This window comes from Polypterus senegalus, chromosome 5 (genome assembly GCF_016835505.1).
Source record: "Polypterus senegalus isolate Bchr_013 chromosome 5, ASM1683550v1, whole genome shotgun sequence".
NCBI lineage: Eukaryota > Metazoa > Chordata > Cladistia > Polypteriformes > Polypteridae > Polypterus > Polypterus senegalus.
The window spans coordinates 157,514,933-157,537,809 of record NC_053158.1 but is presented as its reverse complement, the minus strand read 5'-3'; the positions used below and the strand labels follow the sequence as shown (position 1 = coordinate 157,537,809).

Here is a 22,877-nt window from a genome sequence, read left to right as displayed (position 1 = left end):
TCTCGCAGTTTCGCTGTGTTTGTGCAAAACACCACCCTGACCATCTCATCTTCATTTGCATAAGCACAGTCCTTCACCCGCGAATATTTAGCGGCAGAGTGTTTCTATTGGCCTTATATGGGCAGGCACTCAATTACGTGGGAGACGTGTCGATGAGGGACGCAACTCCGCCTCACGTGGCGACCAAGCTGCAGGCTATGGCCAGTATATATGTACATAAGTAGGTTCCCGTTATGACCGTTACGCATAGAATTTCGAAATGAAACCTGCCTAACTTTTGTAAGTAAGCTGTAAGGAATGAGCCAGCCAAATTTCAGCCTTCTACCTACACGGGAAGTTGGAGAATCAGTGATGAGTCAGTGAGTGAGTGACTGAGTGAGTGAGTGAGTGAGTCAGTCAGTCAGTCAGTCAGTCAGTCAGTCAGTCAGTCAGTCAGTCAGTCAGTCAGTCAGTGAGGGCTTTGCCTTTAATTAGTATAGATATATTCATATTTTATATTGACAGATAACTTCTACTCAACATGTCCCAGGATAAAAAGAAACGTAGACAGTATAGCATTGATTATTTGAAGTTTGGCTTCATTCCATCCCTGTAGGACCAGCATCTGCCCATGTGCCTTTTGTGCAACAGAGTTTTAAGCAATGACGCTATGAAGCCATCCAAGATGGAGGATCATCTGAAAAGATGTCACCCTGATTAAACAAGTAAAGATTTGACATACTTTAAAACACTGAAAGAAAATCTTCAGAAGAGAACCACGGTGGACAGTATGCTCTCTTCAATTTCGAAAAGAGACGATGATGGCTTGCGGGGATCTTACAATATCTCACTACTCATAGCAAAATCAGGAAAGCCTCATACTATTGGGGAACAGCTAATTTTGCCAGCTGTTGAAGAGGTTTTAAAAACTGTTCAACACAAGCCTGCAGATATACTCAAAAGAATTCCTTTGAGCAACAATACAGTTCAAAGACATATTGATGAAATGAGTCATGATGTTGAAAGCTTCTTGTGTAATTATCTGCAAACGAACCAATTCTCAATTCAACTGGATGAGTCAACGTTACCTGGTAATGAAGCACTATTATTGGCATATGTTCATTTTGTTATGGACCAAGAAATCCATGAAGAACTGCTCTTTGCCAGAACTTTGACAGCGAACACTAAAGGCGAATCAATATTCAATGTTTTGAAAGATTATTTAATTGAAAAAAGGATCCCTTTATCAAATACAATATCAGCAGCAGCAGATGGAACACCAGCCATGCTTGGGTGCTGTCATGGTTTTATAAGCCATTTAAAACAAAATGTACCTGGGGTGTTTGCAATTCACTGCGATTCATCGACAACATTTAGTAGCTAAAATTCTGAGTGCCAGATTACATCAATCTCTTTAATTCGTCTTAAACGCAGTAAACAAGATTCGTAGCAACATTTCTAGGTTATTTGCACAGTTGTGTGAAGAAAATGATGAGGACTTTCGATTACTTCTTCACACTGAAGTGCGCTGGCTCTCAAAAAGCTTATGTTTGACAAGATTTTTTTCACTTTTTGAGACCGTTTTAGAGTTTTTGGATGTTACAGATCCCATTTTGAAAGAAAATGTAATCAAATGGAAACCAGACATTGCTTATTTAACAGATTTGTTTACTAAATTTAATGAGGTTAACTTGCAGTTACAGGGTGACAGTCTGAATTTAATAAAAACAAAGTCCATCATAGCAGCTTTTCTTGCCAGAATGAATCTAATGAAACAAAACATTGGAAGGCGCGAATTTTCCCAGTTCCCCAACTTGTCAATGATAAATTTCCAGGATGATGACGTTTTGGTCTACGTTCAACATTTAAATGTCCTTCACACAGACTTTAAAACCGGGTTTGAGGATGATTTGACAATGGAATTACCACAGTGGATTATCAATCCATACGGTGACATTGAAGAATCGGATGTTATATTACAAGAAGAACTGATCAGAATAAGCACTAACGAAGAACTTAAGGTGCAGTTCAGAAAGGGATATCAGCAGTCCTGGCTTCAGAAAGATATACCTGTTGCTTATCCTGCATTATGGACTATCGCAAAAAAGTTTTTGATAGCTTTTCTGTCTTCATACCTCATGGAAAGGGGTTTTAGCGCGGTTGCCAATCTTCTTACAAAAAAAAGAAATCGACTGCAAATCATTGGACGTGGAGATTTAAGACTATAACTCAGTAATTTGAAGCCTAATATTGAACAATTGCTATTAAAGCATCAGGTTCATCCCTCTCATTAACAGCATTATTTGTGTATTAATTTTATGAAAGAATTTTACTAGGTTCTGATTTGTTTTCATTCCAAATCCAAATATTTACTTGCATTTTGTGTCTTTTCAATAAAGGTATGAATAAAAATTGCACATGCTTTTCTTTTTTTTACAATTGTCCACTCTACAAAAAACCCTATCAAAGTAAGCAGCACTGTGTCAGTTGTCAAAAACACATTTGAAGTTAATTAAGTTTAGGAAAATTCAGTATTAGGCAGGCAGGGGGTCTATGGAAAACAAAAAAATCAGTAAGTGGTCTATGGGGCAAAAACTGCACATTCAACTCTTGTAGCTGTGTTAATTACCATGTTAGAAAGTGTTTCTTTGTCAAAGCCAGGCCAGAAAACAATAGAAAAAGTTATTTTCTACCCATGTTATTGTCCTTTTTGCACCAGAATTATGTGCCGCTTTGAAAGAGGAGCTTCATACAGCTGGTTACTTTTAAACAAAATGGAAGGAACACGAGTAGGCTTTATTGGTGGCTTTTTCAAATTTAGCCTGGTCTTACTCAGCAGTGCGTGAAAACCAAAAATCAGTGTAAAGTCTTGTAAACTGTACATTCCAGATATTGATTGCATTTTTTTTTTATCAAAGTACTGTTGCTATGTTTTGAAGGGAGCAAATGGTGCTAAACTAATTCTCAAAATGGTAGTGCTAAAGTGCAATAAAAATGAAAAATAAAAGGAAAAAATAAAACCACCAACAACAAGTATTGACATTTAAGCCCTATCACTAAACTGGAAAGTTTAGGTTGCTCATGGACACACACACACCTCAGGGTATAGAAAACTTGCAGGACCATCTGGCACAGCCATTCAGGCTTGCAACGAGTGGTAATATTATATTTTTCAAGATAAGTAATTACATTGAGCATATGACAAAAATTAATGCTTAAAAAGACAAAGCTGAGGGTTGTTATGGACATTTAAAAATAAGTTAAATTACTGAGAGAAGCTTATGCTTAATTTGCACAAGATCTGGTGGAGCTATGCTCTACTTGCCCTTAGTGCAGACCCTTTAGTGTAATATAGTGAAGAGGACCTCTTTGTCTGTGCCGTTTGTAGGCCTACTGTGACCATACTGTATGTCTTACATTAACATTACCAACATTGGGCCAGGAGAATCACACATGCAATTGCAGCAGTTATAGTCAAATCATTTGTTAATTTATTTGATCTGAGTAGAATACATCCCGAGACGTTGTTTGCCTTGCAAAATTTGTTTTTATATAAGCTTTAAAATAGTACGGCTGTTAAGCAAAGCTAATTTTTCCTTCTGTAGGACATCTAGGAGACATGCCTTATATCAGTATGCATCATTTTTAGAGATATTATTCCTTCTTCATTTATACATTATTGCAGAGACAAGTGAGCTGAGCTGCTAGATGAAAATGCCAGTTTATTCAGCAGCTTATGTAGTGTGAAAATAAATAGCCTTGACACACAAAAAAGGGTTTAGGGCAGCCACGCATATACTTGAATCCTGGCCGCAAAAGGAAAAATAGGTTGCACAGATGTGTACAGAGTTGAGTCCAAAACAGAGCTGAATACAAAGTGCAGGTTGTCTTGCTTTTAAGGCAGGTAGGCGAAAGTGATGTCATCAGGGTTCAGAACTGGAAGTGACATCATTGAGCTGGAAATGGCAGCGACGTTGTTGGAGTCATGCAGAATTTCCTGTGTTTGGTCTGCAGAGATAAAAAAGGAAGGTTTACTGCACCCCGCCACCCCCTGGCCTGGCATGGAATTACCTTCTTATTGTCCTTCTGGCTGCCCTATATGCAAGTGTGTGATAGTAGTCTTTTTTTAATTTAAGATACAGAAGAGCAGAAATATCTCCAAATAAGAAATTGGTTAGGCTAGAATGTGTGAATGTGCTCCATTTTTAAATAATTAGCTGAAACTCTACTTTGTGACACTGACTTTATCTGGCCTAACATACATGGTCAAAACAATTAGATGAAATGAACACTGAGATTGATAAAGGCTTTTTATATTACCTTCAAGAGCCATAAGAGGGAACCATTCATATTTCCTGTTGCTGAAAAAAATAAAGCATTCATATTTTTATTTTGTGCACAATATAGGATTTTTTTGATATTCTTTTTTCTTTACTCTTTTTCCTCTTCTTTTATTTTCCTTTATTTGCTAAATCTTTAAAAGTGTTATATGTGAAATGGCCAGAAGAATTGTAGTCTTTACAAAAAGATATATTAAAAAAACTTTGATAAAACAATTTTAATAAACATTTAAAACCCTAATATTGTAAAATTATACTCCAAAATCTATAAAAGGTTTAGTGAATGTAGTTTATAGAAAAACCTTTTAATTTGTACTTTTTTACTTAATGTCAGTTCATGCTATGCCTTGTTAAACCTTTCTTTCATTTTTGCCAATGGACATTTCATCTTCTTATTGCACAGTTTAATATGATCAATGTATTCGATTTTCAGCACACAGTACAAAAGTGAAAAACATTTTCTTAAGCCATCATTCATTGTTTCTCTCTGCATGTTCCTTCTGCATTTAGTAAGTACCCATTTCTTAGAAGACAGTTGTTACTGTAACAAGATTTCAGCTTTTATTACAAAGTTCCCAGTCGGTTGAGGCCATTATGATTCACAATGGTGACATATCATCCTTGCTGGCTTTTGTCTCTTCACCCTAAAGTGTCTGAGACAGTTGGCAATTCAGTTTGGGTCTCCAACTGAGATAAACAGCATCATTGCTGAGACCCAAGTAGTTTCAGTATTGTGAACTTAAGTCTTGACTGAGAAAGAAAAACATCGCCTGCTTGTTGTTAATTCAAATAGCTGCAGCTTGTATTAATCATTTTCTGTTCTTACATATCTCATTTAGCCAAAATATACATTAAAAATGCAAACTTTACAGATTTATAAGGAGGCTTAAAGGAAAGTTATATACATATATAATATATACTGTGGCAGATGTCCGGGGGTCCTGCTCAGCTGGGACGCCAGGAGGGTTTAGGAGAGGAGCAATACTTTCCCCGGGCCACCAGAGGGTGTATGCCCAGAGTGCTTCCGGGTGCAAGGGCAGCACTTCCGCCACACTGGGAGGTTTGTCATTGAGCACCTGGACCACATCCGGGGAAGATATAAAAGAGGCCGCCTCACTCCATTCCAGGAGGCGGAGTCGGGTGGAACAGGACAGAGCTTGCCTGGGAGGAGTTGGAGGCGGTAGTGAAAGAAGAAAGTACTCAAAAGAACTATTTCATACTGATTGGTGCACTGTGTTCTGGTGTAGTGTAAATAAACGTGTGTTTGAAGACGTTCCGTGTCTGCCTGTGTGTGTCAGGTTCAAGCTTTCCACTATATATATATATATATATATATATATATATATATATATATATATATATATATATTGTCAGGGATGCCAGGGACCATGACCCGGCCGGGACGCCAGGAGGGACCGGAAGAGGGTCAGAGCCCTGCCTGGATCACGTGGGGTTTGCCTTCCGGGTTGCTTTGGGGGCCACGGGTCAAGGGCATGGAAGCCCTTTCCCTGTTGGGGCCCGTGGTCACGCCAGGAGCGCCCGATGTCTTGGAGACTTGTAGCCCCAGCACTTCCGCCACACCAGGAAGTGCTGGGGGGAAGATTTATGATGGCGCCCGGAGAGCAGCCGGGAGGACAGCCGGCACTTCCACCACGCTGGGGCGTGGCTAGAGGAGGAACGCCGGGAACACCTGTGGCTCATCCAGGTCCTCTATAAAAGGGGCCGTCTCCATTCATTCGAGGCTAGAGTCGGGTGGAAGGAGGACGAGGCAAGAGGAGCTGTGGAGGCGGCTTGAAGACAAGGCATTGTGGCCAGGACTGTGATTGGTTTGGGGTTTGTGCACGTGATTAAGGTCTGTGTGACCATTGGACTGGGTCTGAGTGACCGTATTATGGTAAATACTTGTGTAAATAAACGTGTGGTGGTTTTAAACAAGATGTCCGCCTGTCTGTGTCCGGGCCTAGTTCACAATATATATATATATATATATATATATATATATATATATATATATATATATATATATATATATATATATATATATATATATCCTGTACAGAAAAACGGACAGCCGTGCTAGCGTATTATATAAGAAGACTGGTTAATGCATATAATACTGGACCTTGGAAGCAAACATGGACACCAACTGCCAATGTTAGAAGCAATGGATATGTAATAAAAATACTCTCTGCAAGATCGATTAAGGTTCTGATTATTAACATCTGATGACTATTCACCGACTACACATTAACTATTATATAAACAGAGAGCTCCCCAGGAGTAGATAATCAAGCTAAGCCATGTGAAAAATCAGCAGGAGCAAACATCTAATTTAGCCAAGTCCTGAGGAGTTATAAAAAAAGTTATAAAAGAAATAAACAAAATACAGTTGGTCAGCTAAAGCAGAAAGCCCAAATGAAAGAGTCTAACAAACAACTATTAGTCCTGAGTTCTGTTACATTGTTAATGTCCAAGTCAGTATCATGATCTTACTTTGTATGTATTTATAATTCGTTGTTTTGAAATTCAAAGTTTAAGCATTACTCCACTAAAGTAAATGATCTCTGATCACTGCTTAAATACATTTAATTTGTTGCTGCCCTCAACAATGCACTCAAAGATTAAATCAAGAACCGTGCAACATCAAAACTGTGACTCTGAACCAAATTTGTGAATACTGTGATAAACTGAAATTTATTCTAGAGTATAGTATAAATCACATTAAATGATTATGTTCTCTTCTGAAAGAGGCCTTACATACTGCCTTCCTTTAAACAAATATTTTTAGTACACAAACAACTCAGTGAGTACAATGGCACACTTAAATTACAATGCAGAAAACTAGAGTGTAGTTGGAAGATAACCAAGTATTTTTTTTTTATCTTGTGACAGTATTGAAGTGTATAAGATGACTGTTTTTCAGTTTATTCCAGACTACAGATGAAAACCAAAATCGTAGCAAATATTATCAGCAAAGACTCCAGATTTAGTACTTAGTATTGCGGTATTGAACCCTGTTACAAGCTAACTTTAAAACACAGCAGAACATTAAAACTGTACATTATAAAATTAAACTTGTTCCTTACACAAAGACTCAGAAAAACTTATGAAAACCTCAGTCATTGTCCTGGAAGCACACATTTGTAACAATATAGCAACACTTTAGTACATTAAAACAATTTTGATAAGAACAGGCTATTCACCCACACAAGCCTGTTAATCTCATTTACCTAATTTCTCCAAAATGATGCACATTTTCTAATGCTGCTAAACTAATACTAAACATGTTAATTTTCAGATTGTTATTGAAAAAATGAGAACTAGACTGAAATATGCTTAATAATTTTAGACTTATTTCAAATGCACTCACTACAACTTACTTCAGAAGTTGCAGTCTAGCTTTGTCACTTAATTTGCATTTACACAGGTTAGAAAATTATGTTGGGCTTTCAGGCTTTGTCTTTTGTCTACTCATAGTTTCAGTATGTACAAAAATGTGATGATAATTGTCCATTTTTTACCTTCTGAAGTTAGATATGGTATCCCCTTAGTACTTAGACTGTTTTTACTTTGCTTGTGACTCCTATAAAATTTAAATGGAAAATACAGCGTGGCACAAAGAAATGGGTAATTTTGGAACTAGGTGTTGGTGACCCTGGGGTGTCGGCGGTTGTTTGGGAACAATACAACCTCGTTTAGAACCCCTTGCCATTAGTTATAATGGAGTAGTGGAGTGGTGTGCAACGAGCGTTTACTGTGAAAGCCTTTTATAAGAATGGTGATAATGTGACTGCTGCATAAAGGGAATTTCGGCGTCATTACCAGTTAGGACGTCATGATCATGTCTCATCTCCTTATGTGATTACAACATGGGTGTGTAATTTCAAAGAAATGGGTTCAGCCTTAATAAAGAAATCCCCAAGTGGAGCCACTTTGCATACTGCCCGACAATCAATGGCAGCTATTCGACGATTGTTTGGAAGGTGTGTCATTTCACACAACAGTGACATTCCATGGCCTCTGAGATCCTCAGATCTCACTGTGATTTTTTCTGTACAGACATCTTAAAAGGCATGTGTACTGCACACGTTCTGCAACCATTGCTAAACTGAAAAAGGAGGACTGAAGAGAAAATCGCTGGCATTCCTCTTGACATGTTATGTCAAGCAATGCAGAATTTTCACAACAGGCTTTCAGAATGTGTACAGAGAAATGGACAAACACCTTCATTATGTTTTCTTCAAAACATAAAATGAATACTGAAGGAATTTGTATTACCATCATTAATTGCATATCCTGTACAATACATTTCATCATTAAATATATTTTGCAATGTGTTTATTCATGCATTGAATGTCAATTGAAAATTTCCCGGTTCTCTGCGTCACCCTGTACTAATAAAAGATGTAATAAATGGACTTCTGTTTAAAATCACAATAACACAATGAGCATGTATATCATGCAGCACTGACATTTTAACCTCTAATGTGCAAGCAACAAAAAAATATTATAAGAAAAGTGCACAAAGAAACATGATTCTACTGTCCCAATTGCAGGTACCATAGATCTTTCAAAAAATAAAAAGCTTTTATAAAAATTGCAATAAAGTGTGAACAGTTCAGTTCAGATGTATTGTTTTGTGTACTAAAATATCATGAAACTCTGATGTGCACTCTTCACCACCACTCTGCCTTTTGGTATGCTTGGTATAAAGCATATGTACAGTGGTGTGAAAAACCCCCTTCCTGATTTCTTATTCTTTTGCATGTTTGTCACACAAAATGTTTCTGATCATCAAACACATTTAACCATTAGTCAAATATAACACAAGTAAACACAAAATGCAGTTTTTAAATGATGGTTTTTATTATTTAGGGAGAAAAAAATCCAAACCTACATGGCCCTGTGTGAAAAGTAATTGCCCCTTGTTAAAAAATAACCTAACTGTGGTGTATCACACCTGAGTTCAATCTCCGTAGCCACACCCAGGACTGATTACTGCCACACCTGTTTCAATCAAGAAATCACTTAAATAGGAGCTGCCTGACACAGAGAAGTAGACCAAAAGCACCTCAAAAGCTAGACATCATGCCAAGATCCAAAGAAATTCAGGAACAAATGAGAACAGAGGTAATTGAGATCTATCAGTCTGGTAAAGGTTATAAAGCCATTTCTAAAGCTTTGGGACTCCAGCGAACCACAGTGAGAGCCATTATCCACAAATGGCAAAAACATGGAACAGTGGTGAACCTTCCCTGGAGTGGCCGGCCGACCAAAATTACCCCAAGAGCGCAGAGACGACTCATCCGAGAGGTCACAAAAGACCCCAGGACAACGTCTAAAGAACTGCAGGCCTCACTTGCCTCAATTAAGGTCAGTGTTCATGACTCCACCATAAGAAAGAGACTGGGCAAAAACGGCCTGCATGGCAGATTTCCAAGACGCAAACCACTGTTAAGCAAAAGAACATTAGGGCTCGTCTCAATTTTGCTAAGAAACATCTCAATGATTGCCAAGACTTTTGGGAAAATACCTTGTGGACTGATGAGACAAAAGTTGAACTTTTGGAAGGCAAACGTCCCATTACATCTGGCGTAAAAGGAACACAGCATTTCAGAAAAAGAACATCATACCAACAGTAAAATATGGTGGTGGTAGTGTGATGGTCTGGGGTTGTTTTGCTGCTTCAGGACCTGGAAGGCTTGCTGTGATAGATGGAACCATGAATTCTACTGTCTACCAAAAATTCCTGAAGGAGAATGTCCGCCATCTGTTCGTCAACTCAAGCTGAAGCGATCTTGGTGCTGCAACAGGACAATGACCCAAAACACACCAGCAAATCCACCTCTGAATGGCTGAAGAAAAACAAAATGAAGACTTTGGAGTGGCCTAGTCAAAGTCCTGACCTGAATCCAATTGAGATGCTATGGCATGACCTTAAAAAGGCGGTTCATGCTAGAAAACCCTCAAATAAAGCTGAATTACAACAATTAAGATAAGAGGGCCAAAATTCCTCCAGAGCGCTGTAAAAGACTCATTGCAAGTTAACGCAAACGCTTGATTACAGTTATTGCTGCTAAGGGTGGCCCAACCAGTTATTAGGTTCAGGGGGCAATGACTTTTTCACACAGGGCCATGTAGGTTTGGATTTTTTCTCCCTAAATAATAAAAACCATCATTTAAAAACTGCATTTTGTGTTTACTTGTGTTATATTTGACTAATGGTTAAATGTGTTTGATGATCAGAAACATTTTGTGTGACAAACATGCAAAAGAATAAGAAATCAGGAAGGGGGCAAATAGTTTTTCACACCACTGTATAGTTTAGGCATGTCTTTAGTCTATAAAAAATTCTTCACTTTAGAATGCAATTACATGTGGCCAATTAATACATACCTTTGTCTTCCTCTGTCTTTCCACATAATTTAGGCATCTCTGCTTGGATTCAAGTGAAAAACCACACATAATTAAAAATATAACATTCAATATGAGAGTTTTATTTTTTAAGCTAAACTGCAAATAGGTAATGAAATTGAATTTAGTAGTATTCTAATTTTTATGTGCAGATGTAACTGTTTAATGTGAAGTATATTTCTGCTATATTATTTGTTCTGTATTCAGAATTTGTAGTAGTTAATTCTTTGTGTCTTTAATTGATAGGGAATTCATTTTCATATACTCAGTCATATTCTGACGATAGTTTTTTAATTGCATAATAGACTTTTACATTTTACCCCCTCAACTAAATCTATTTGACTTTAAACAGAAGTCCATTTATTAAATCTTTTATTAGGTCTTTCATTATGTATGCTTGTAAAGATTTTAATAGAGATGTTAGGTAATGAAATTCCACAAGTTCTTAAAATGTTCATAAATCTCTATAAATTGTCTCTTTAAAAAAATCTGTTTTCATTGAGTATGATTTTTTTATTCATCTCAAAAATTTTAACATAGCTTAATTATGCTAATGTGATTTATATTTCAATTCCTTTTAAGATTCATTTTATTGCACAGCAGTGGTGTTTTTACAATTTGAAACAGTTTAAAATGTAATTACAATATGTTAAAATAAATTGGAAAGTTCAGTAAATACAAAGTAAACTTTATAAAATAAACTATCAATGTACTATTTACACTAATTATATACATATTCTCGACATTTGGTATATATTTATCAAGTATTAGAATAAATAAAATGTAGTTATGTGGTTTTTTTGTTTCTTATTTCTTACTATGTCACTAGGCCAATTAGGTCCCTCTGGAACTGGCTTAACGCTCCTGCTAATCTTCCTTCTTGGCTTTTCATTGAACACAGGCTTACTTCCCCCATCCCCTACATTCTTTCTCTCGTTTGCCTTCTTATATTACTTACCCAATTTTTTTTTTAATCTCATCTTTTCATGCATAATGAAAGAAAACAGTTTATAATATATATATACTGTATGTATATATGTATATATATATATATATATATATATATATATATATATATATATATATATATATATAATGGCAAACCATTCTGTCCAATGGCAAACAATGTGAAAAAATGCACATGGATACATAAAGATAATTTTCAAGTTACTCCAATTCCATAATCCACATGTCAAGTCAAATGCGCACAACATGCAAAAAACATAGATTTTTTGCAAAATATATATTAATCATATCAGAAAAATTAGTGCAGAAGTTAAACAGGAAAAATGCATTGCCACATTTCTGTGGTTTTCAGTTGAAGACCCGCCTCTTCCCCTCATTCATTGGCCAATAGTCCTGTCTTAAATCCTAAGTACAGAATTATGGGAATGCACCTTACCTGGTTGGTTACCTTCTACACTGTTTTTATTTAGAAGTAAAGATAATGTTTTAGCAAAAAATGCATACATTTTGAGCATTCAAATAGATAACGGACATGTGGATTATGCAACACAAGCAATGTGAGAATTTTTCCTTTAAGTCTAAAGTATTGTCTTTGTAACTCCAGTTCTTTTATCCTGTATGCTTTAGGGATGTGGCATCAGGTAGAGGAGCATTTTGGTTCACAATTAACACTTGCATACATTTTTTAAGTAAAGTTTTGCATATAAGTGTATGCCTTGTCTCCTTTCCACCTTGGTTTCATGTAAGCATTAATAACATGGTCCAGGTTATTCATTACTTTCTTTTTTTTATTTTATTTTCAATTAAGATCAGGGGCCTCATGTATAACGTTGTGCGTAGAATTCCCACTACAACATGGCGTAAGCACAAAAGCCGAAATGTGCTTACGCACAGAAAAATCCAGATGCAGGAATCTGTGCGTACTCCAACTTCCAAGTTCTTCCGCTACATAAATCCCGACCAGCGTGAAAACAAACGCTCGTGCACGTGACTTATGTCTTCCCCAACTCCTCCCAGAATTACGTCTCTTTGAATATGCAAATCAATATAAATCACCCTTAAGCTCAGCCTTCAGTGAAAAGACAATGGGGGAAAAATATAAGAATTTCAAAAAATACCAAGTGGAGGCAAAGGAAGAACATATTATTTGTTTAATTAAACCATCTTATAATCAACAAAAGGAAGTTGATCGAGTGACATAGCGTGTTGGACAAACTTGAAAGCTCAGATATCAAAGTCGCTGTGAAATACGAGTTGTAGCCCACCGTCTGAGTGTCATATGAAAGCTTATTAGGGTACAGACAAAAAAAAAAATAGGCACACAGTGGGAAAAAAACACGAAATGTCAACTTCAATCTCAAAATTTACACTTTAATCACGTAGTTAGTTTTGTTATTAAAGGAGAACATCATAAATGTCATCTTAAAATCGTTTAATTAACCAGTTTCTCAAATCACATCGTAATTAAAGTAGCACGTTAAATGTTTTGTTTTGTATGTGATCTTCTATGTGCTCTATGTGTGTGAATCACAATTGCTTCTTAAACCAGCTGTCTTCCTCCGACTGGACACAGAATCCATTACATTTGTGATATTACAGCTCTCTGAATAACTAAAATACTGAGATGTATACGTGATATTTTCATGATGATAGGAGGTAAAGCATGTTATTAAACATGGGTTTCACGGCGCAGTGATTGTGTGCGACCTTTGATGAAATTATTTATTGCAGCAGTATTCAGGGGCGGCTCTAGGCAGAGAAAGAATCGGTGGCCCTTTCACCCGCCAATGTCAATATGGTATCTTATGCACGGTGGATGGCCACGTCAGTTGCGGACACTGCATAGCCGCAAGGTGCTCATGAGACAAGCGTTTAACTTTTGTCGAAATTTGCCGCTGCATTTTTAGCTGTGTTGTTATTTTCTCTATCTGTTTTATATTCAATATATATTGGCGTGCCCGCCCCTGCAGTCCTTGCTTTTCTTTCTCCAAGTAACCAATCGCCACACAATCAGCTCTGTAATAGACGTTAAGCCATCTGTAAGCTTAGAGCGCCGATTCTTCAAAACGTTTAAGGAACATTGAACTATCTTTGTAGTACATGTTTAATTATTCATCCTTCACACCAGTCCCAGTGAAGAATATGGATTATTTAAAAGAAGTTAAAGTTTTACCTGTATAATATAATAAACATATTTTGCTATGTAAATACGCGCTTTATGAAGTGGCGCAGGTTGTGCAATATTATAACTGTAGTGCAAGTTTACAGTGAGGTAATTGTACTTATAAGTACAAACAGTTCTACAAGGAGCAATTGATTGAGTGCGTTTAGAGTTCTTGGGATGAAACAGGAAAGGCTTTGAAACGTTTTGCCGTGGCTGAGGTAGCATGTGCTTTGAGTCTGTATCCAGATAATTCTCTTTCCAATCAGCTGCTGCTGTGATTCCACACTCAGATACAGTGATATAAATACTCCGAGTGGTGCAGTGAAAGAGAGTAATATAGAAAAAGATGATCCGCTGTGGCAACCCTTAACGGGAGCAGCTAAAATAAGAAAAAAAAGGTGCAGTGAGAGTAACAACGCTAAAGCAGGTATGGTATTTGTATGGCTATTCCCCGGACCATTATGTTGTTACAAGTTAATTACAATCAGATGCATTACACTAATAAACAATATGTGGTTAGTTTCAGTGTATTTATAAAGCCGCGTCAGGAAAATAAAGAGTAACCACACAGGAACGGTAGCATTGCTTTGATGCTGGGTCAGCAAAACCGAGCGGAGAACTTGCATACGACAAGGTATGAGGTACCATGGAAAAGTGCGTGGCTTTACGCCAAGTGCAGGTTTTATACGCGATTTGAACGTGGAAAAGTTCTTACGCAACATTTCTGTGCGTACACACCGTTTATACATGAGGCCCCAGTTCTTTGGACATTTGGATTAGTGGCTTCTTCCCTTTTCTGCCTCAAAGTCAGCCAAGGTCAAAACTGGTAAGAGAAGATTTTGTAAAAACAGCCTAAGATGTGATACATGCAATGTAGGAAGAGAAATGTAGAGAGATGATCGGAAACCAAAATAGTGAATAAAGCCATAATTTTAGATGTAAAGTATAGTCATGAAGCGATTAAAGCCAAAAAACAGTTATTTTATAAATGCTCTAACAATAATTCTACGTATTTAGGTAAAATTAATAAACCTGGACAACCAGAAAGTTTACAATGCTGTCCTTAATACCATTGCAGTCATGATGTTATGCGTCACACACTTCAAGCTGTTCTATCTAGCAAAAAAACAACTAAGCACATATAACAAAATGGCTGTCCCCATATGAAAAATTAAATGGGAAAACGTAAGTTATTTTTAACACATATAATTAAAAATGTGTCAAATTCAATAACCAAAATGGTGACAAGAGTCCTTAATTCTAATAACCCTCAAAACAAAATTTTCATTATTTTTGGAGGCAAAGAAGAAACAAACAAAATCTAAAAATAAACACTATGTCATGACACTTTATTGTCACATAAAATAATAAGTGCCACTTGTTGGGTAGTGTGGTTTTACTCTTGTGCTTTAATGAGTTAAGAGGGGTAATAAACATTTTTTCCTGATGTTGAAACATCAAGTTCTTTTTTACTTGAACTTTAAGCCACTGTAAAAGTAACAGGTTTTAAACACAAAAAGAGGAATTGATAGTAGAGACAGAAAGCTATTTTGCAGACAGGGAATTTATCTGACATCAGAAGACCAGAAGAGCTGTCAGAATATGTGTTAAATATGCTATACTATACCGCCATTATTCATTAAAAATCTCCAGTATTATATTATTGAGGCATCTGTAATAACAGAATAACTAGCCATGTGCGCCCAACTACGTTGCGCGTGTTAAAGTTGCCTGTTTAAACGTGACTGCCAGTCATGAACTGGGCCCTTCGTCACACAGCATTATGATTTTTTATAAGGGAAACAAAATTACAAAAGAAAACCCTTGGATATTGATTCGATAGGAATGGCCTACTCGGAATCACTGTCCGAATCGTAATTATGTGGTGGTGTAGGAGCGTTTCTGCTTCTGTCCGTTCACAGTCCGTCTCGTTTTCACAACGCTGTCATTTCCTCTCACAATCTCTTCTCAACCTTTCTCCAATCTCGCAGGTTGCTTTGTGGCAATCCAAAGAGTAAGGCAATATACACGGAGCAATGGTTATAAAAGGGGGACACATAGGTATCCAGGCTCTTTAAAGCATACATAGGGATCACTTCACTGACATGTGATCAAACCACGGTACAACTGTGAGACGCTCAGCACTCGGCGGTTACAACGTAACAATAATAATTTCCGAGACGTGCTGTTACGCTGTCATTCATTTTACCCACTGTCTTTCTTTCATTCATATGTTAAGAAGGCACGTACCTTTTATCTTCAGCAATCTCATTCTCTAACCAGGCCTCAGGAGCTAACCAGCGTAACACTGTCCACCACCCCTTTCGTTATTCCGGTACATTGTTGACATCCGTGAGTAACAACAACGTACTAAACTGGAAGGTGGTCTACACATGCGGGGAATTCACAGACAAACAAAGATCAAGATCTAAATGAAGATCTCTTTAGTTAATTTAAAGCACAACAATTTGTTTAGTTTGAATGTCTGTGTTTTGAGGAGTGACTGGCGTACTACAGACTTCAGTAGTATAAGCCTGGAGGAGATTCTTAATGCAATGCCTATGTTTTAGCTGTCTCTCTACTGCCATCTAGTGCTTCTTCTAATTCATTCGTGGACAAACAAAGATCAAGATCCAAATGAAGATTTTATATAGAGATAGAAAGGTTGTGGAAAACAATACACTTCCTAATTGTATCACTTGGCTATAGTATGCAATCTCTGTCAAAGCTATTGTATGTACAGTGTACTACCTTAACCTAAGTCTACAAAATATTAACAAAAGTTAAGAATAAATTTATGACTTAAAGAGAAAGAAAGTACTCTTGCACTAAATGCCAAGATAGCATTTTTACAGGAGACTCACTTATTAAGCAAGCACCAGTTTCAGTTGCAGAGTGTGGTCTGGCCAAATGTTTCACTCTAGCTATACAAAGAAAAACCAGGGTGGTATTTTTCGTACATGGATTACTCATTTAACCGGATGTAATTGTTGATGATTTGGCATGATCCTGGATCTGTCGGTTTTTCTAAACTCTTGCTGGATTTGTTGTTATAGCAGCACATCCAAACAGGTTTGTTCTCTGTAAACAAGGATTAGTTCACACACTTAATCATTTCCCATTCATGGAATTCATTCAGTCATGGCTTTGCTATTCATGAATGAGTGACCAATTGATATTGGTGCGCAAATTATAAGAAGAGAATTTCATATAGAGAGGGTTTTGCACGATCGGCAAGATCCTTTATTGTTCCCGGACAAAATTCTTTTCCAAAGATACCGCTTTAGCCAAGAGCGAATATTGTACCTCAACGATTTATTAGCACCTTATATTTGAAGTCAAACTAGGTGAAGTCGGGCTCTCACAACCACACAGACAGTTTGCATTGCTTTGGGTTTTTTTGCAAGCAGCACTTTTTTTATATACTGTAGACGATGAGGAAAATCTATCTAAAAGTGCAGTTTGCCTGGCAATTAGTAAAGTCTGTTTGGCTCTGAAATATTTCCTTCGGGTTTTCATAGTGTTTCCTGGACACCTGCATGTGCAGACAATAAAAGAAGCGTTTCATGCCATTGCAGGTACACAGGCAAAAACACCCACAGTTCCATAAACAATCTCACAATCAGCCTAACATTCTCATTACCCAGGATTTCCAAATGTGATTGGGCACATGGGACTGATCAGAGTGGAGTCTGATCAAACATTATTTGAAAAATGTACCTCTCCTCCTGATGAATAATCAGACACAGTGTCATCATCAAATATTTGACCTTCGTCAATATCTTGTTGGTCAGACACAAGTTATAGGGATATGACATTCCCTGCATCTGACCCAACAAAAAAAAAATGCCCTCAGAAACAGGGCGATGGACATTTTGCTGGAGAGCCAACTCTTTTGCAGGGGTTAGGTCTGGACTGCGTGGACCTCCTCCACTTGTTTTTTGCTTGTCTACCTTCTTATTAGCTTTAAAATTAATGTTTTTTATATTATATATGATTCTTTATGTCAACAATTCTTTAAATAGTTATATACCAATATTTACCAGTTTGAAATATATTCTTGTACTTCACTTTAACCTGTTCCCATGTTCTCCTTGTGCTCACGTTTGATCTGGAATTATGACATATTAAATAATAATTAATCTGACACATAGGAAATGAAACGCTGCATTCAGTAAGTACAATGCACACTTCTTAGTGTTTAATTTGATGGCCAATTTTTGCCAGTCGTCTTTTCTGGTTTGGGCTGCTTTTGCAGTGTTACCCCTTGTGCATATTAAATCTTGAAATTCTTCATATCCTTCGAATAAAATGCCCTGTTCTGCTTGTGTGGAAAAAAAAATGTGCCCGTTCTTTCGTCATTTTGTTATAGCCTATCAAAGACTTGCTGATCATGCTTTCTAGACTCAATATATATGAGCTTTTCGATCAGTGTGGGCACGCGCATTCATCTCGGATGATTAGATCCAGCTAGACTAATCTACTACACGGCTGTGTTTGAAAAACTGACTTATCCCAGATGAGCTTCACCGGCATTAACTAATCTAAGATGAGGCATCTAATCTCGGATGATTTAAGCGACGTACGGAAAATACCCCCCTGGAGTGTGGGAATTTTAATACACAGAACTATTCCATTTGTAGTGTCAGTTTCAATATCTGATTCTGAAGGGCAATATGTCATGGTGATGGGCAATTTATCTAATACTAAAATGATTCTGAATAATGTCTATGCACTTTATGCAGATGATAGAGCTTTATTCCAAAATGTATTTGCATATATCCCTAATATGAACACTCACAAAATTATAATGGCTGGAGACTTTAATTGTGTTTTAAATCCAGACCTGGATAGATTTTCTGATTCATCACTGATAACATCTAGTACTGCAAAGATAATTACACAGTTTGTAATGGATCATAACTTATCTGACTCATGGAAGATTTTAAACCCTAACCTAAGAGCATTTTCCTTCTTCTCACTCATACGTCATTGTTACTTGGAATTGATTGTTTCCTCATAGTAAGAATTTTTTTTCCCCACTATCAGTTCTTGTAAGTACAATGCTATCATTATCTCTGACCATGCTCCTCTGATCATGGAACTTAAATTACTACCTCCTACAGACTCATCTCATAGCTTGCACCTTAAACCTTATTTGATAAAATCTGTACAGAATTCATATCCAAACAAAACTGATTATTTTTTTGAGATAAATGCAACTTCAGAGGTCTCGGCAGGTATACTCGGTGAAACCCTGAAGGCATTTGTACGAGGACAGATTATTTGATATCTTTCTCACATAAATAAAATGGAAACCAAGAAGGCGTCTGAGTTAATCAGCGAAATTATCAGAATAGATTTAGAATACGCCAGGTCTCCAAATGAGGTATTCTGTAGGAAAAGACAAATTTTGAAATCACAGTTTAACCTCTTAACTGCTAAAAAAACAGAACAACTTATCTTTAAATCATAACATTGTTATTATTAACGCAGAGAAAAGGCTAATGAGATCTTCGCCCAATAAATCCACTAGAATAGGTCCAGACATATTAGACCTTGATTCTTGTAACTGACATTTGGTGTGTGGAATATAATATACTGTATGCTGGAAAAGGACACAGAGTTTACGCAAGAGGTCAAAAAAATGCAGCCAAAGGTAGTCAGATTAACTTTTGAAAACAGGCTTGGCACTGAACTCTCTGCTACTCTGGCTCCAATGAAAAAGGCACCTATTAGACAGACGTGGGGACCAAAAACAAGTAGGTAATGTATTCAAAGAAGTACTAGGATTAGTTTAGGATGGCTTATACTTTAACCTCTACAAGGTATGTTCTGCATCTTGAGAGAAATAAGGGATGTGGAGTTTGAAAGAATACTATTTAAGAACTTAAAGGGAACAGTTGTTAGGTGTCAAAGACAATAGGTGGTTGGTGTCTGTCCAAGAGGCATCCCTAGGACTTGTTCAAGAACACCCATGGAAAAGAAGCCTTAAAGTTCAATGTGCATTTATAGCAGAGACAGGGCATTTGACTGAAAATCCAAATGGAGGAGGAGTTGTGTTGAAGCCAAGACAAGTTAGAAGGAGTAGGTGGGATTTTGTCCAAACTGTTCTAGACAAGGATTAAGACATTTTGACCTCAACTGGGGATACCAGTGACAGGTGGAAAAAGCATCTTGAGGAACTCATAAAACTAGTTTGAACTCCCGCAGCACCAAAAGTGTCTGTTTTAATTCTTCCTTGTGGCTGTGATTGCTTTTGTTATTAAAACACTCTAGGAACAAAGTTTCAAAATTTAATGTGATACTAGCAAAATACCCACGCTTCGCAGCGGGGAAATAGTGTGTTAAAGAAGAAAAAGAAAAGGAAACATTTTAAAAATAAGGTAACATGATTGTCAATTGTTTTGTCACTGTTATGAGTGTTGCTGTCATATATATATTGTCAGGGATGCCAGGGGCAACGACCCGGCCGGGACGCCATGAGGGACCGGATGTGGGTCTGCGCCCATCCTGGATCACGTGGGGGCCGCCTTCCTGGTTGCCTTGGGAGCCACGGGTTGGGGGCATGGAAGCCCCACCCTGCAGGGGCCCGTGGTCACCGCCAGGAGGCATCCCAATGCCTTGGGGACCTGTTGCCTCAGCACTTCCGCCACACCAGGAAGTGCTGGGGGGAAGAATTAGAAGGATACCCGGAGAGCTGGCACTTCCGCCACACTGGGGCGTGGCCAAGAGGGGTATGCCGGGAAGCACCTGGAGCTCATCCGGGAGAGTATAAAAGGGGCCATCTCCCTTCATTCAGCGGGTGGAAGAAGGACAAGGCACGAGAGAGGTGTGGAGGCAGCCCGAGAAGAGGCATTTGAGTGCCCAGGACTGTGTGTTGGGGTTTGTGCACTTTTGGACTGGGTCTTAGTGACCATTTATTGTAAATATTATTGTAAATAAAACGTGTGGTGGTGAAGAACAACATGTCCGCCTGTCTGTGTCCGGGTCAGCTCCACAATATATATATATACTAGCAAAATACCTACGCTTCACAGCGGAGAAGTAGTGTGTTAAAGAAGTTATGAAAAAGGAAAGGAAACATTTTAAAAACGTAACATGATTGGCAATGTAATTGTTTTGTTACTGTTATGAATGTTGCTGTCATCAAGGATTTGATTATCATTATTTCTTTTAATCAGGTTCGTATTAGGAGGATGTGTTGTGTTCAAGTTATATTCCATGTTTGTCAACCATTGTAAAGATAACAGGTTTCTGCGATGTCCACGGCTTTATTTAATGTTAGCTCAGACCCAGCACTTAAAAGTTTCTCTCACACTTTTGCTAAGTTTGTGCCAAACACTATTCTATCCCTTACCATCTCATCTGCGTTTGCATAAGCACAGTCGTTCACCAGCAATTTTAACTCCGTTACAAAGTGATGAAAAGTCTCATTTATACCCTGCATCCTCTCATTAAACTTGTATCTCGCGAATATCGTATTTGTCTTAGGCATGACAAACACCAGCAGCAGCATGTCTATGAACCTAATTTAAAGTTAAGCGTTACACCTTGCTTTCCTATTCGTTTGCATAAGCACAGTCCTTCACCAGCAATTTTAACTGTTACAAAGTTATCAAAAGTCTCGTTTGTACCCTGCGTCTTCTCATTAAACTCGTATCTCGCGAATATCGTATTCGTCGTAGGCATGACAAATGCCAGTAACAACCTGTCTATGAACTTAATTTAAACTTTTATTTTACACCGTGCTTTGTTTCCGCAGTAGCTGCACTTATGAATATGCTTGTATGCGTCACTCGCTTCATATTCTTTTGCTGCCTTCTCAATTATGTAATGTGTTTTTTTGTTCAGCGCTCTTTGGAGCTCTTCCTTGTTCCCTGCGTACTGCGTTCACAGTCAGTTCACATGAGCCGCTCGGAGTACATGTATCAAAGGTTCTCAGCTGTGTTTGTGCTATCTTGTGCGATCTTGCCATGTCCACGGCTTTATTTAATGTTAGCTAAGACCCGGTACTTAAAAGTTTCTCTCGCACTTTTGCTGAGTTTGTGCCAAACACTAGTCTATCCCTGACTATCTCATCTTTGTTTGCATAAGCACAGTCCTTCACCCGTGAATATTTCGCGGCAGCGTGTCTATTGGATTATGTGGAAGGCGTGACGATGAGGGCCGCAACTCCACCTCACACGGGAACTGAGCTGCAGGCTATGGCCGTATATATGTACATAAGTAGGTTCCAGTTATGACCGTTACGTGTAAAATTTCAAAATGAAACATGCCTAACTTTTGTAAGTAAGCTGTAAGGAATGAGCCTGCCAAATTTCAGCCTTCTACCTACACGGGAAGTTGGAGAATTAGTGATGAGTCAGTCAGTCAGTGAGGGCTTTGCGTTTTATTAGTATGGATATATATATATATATATATACTAGCAAAATACCCGTGCTTTGCAGTGGCGAAGTACTGCCTTAAAATTTTTATTAAGAAGAAAATTAAACCTTTTTAAACTGAGGGAAAATATACCAATAATTATTTGTTAAGGATCTCTTTGTATACCACATTGTGAGTTCGGCCCTCCGGTTGTAATATGACCAAGCTGTGCGCTGAGCTTACTCTTGAGCATGCAACGTACAGTTGGCCATGTGAACAGTAATCTTGTTTCAAATCTCACAGCTTGGATTGCTGCTGTCACAATCGGTTTGAGTTTCATGGTTTGTTTCAATTACATTAGTATTTGCAGGACTTGTGTTGAAGAGACATTCGGCATCTGTCAAGCATTGTAAGTATACAACCGGTTTCATCGATAACTTCACATTCAGCTTTTGAGAGTTTAAACATTCATAAACATCAAAGTGTCCACTACTGAAATCGTCACCTGTGAATCTAAGATGTTTAAGAGGCATTGGCGGTTGTCGAAAGGTGTAATTTGGCCATTTTGGTACACTTGAAAGCAACAACCGAACAATTCAGCGGCAGCCATCAACTCACATGCAGATCCATAGGTGAAGGGCTTAAGC

At 37.8% G+C, this 22,877-nt stretch overlaps 1 pseudogene; it reads left to right on the top strand.

The window, feature by feature from the left end:
• The first annotated feature begins 520 nt into the window (after window positions 1-520).
• Window positions 521-2,273, top strand: LOC120529916 (annotated as a pseudogene).
• Window positions 2,274-22,877: the final 20,604 nt, after the last annotated feature.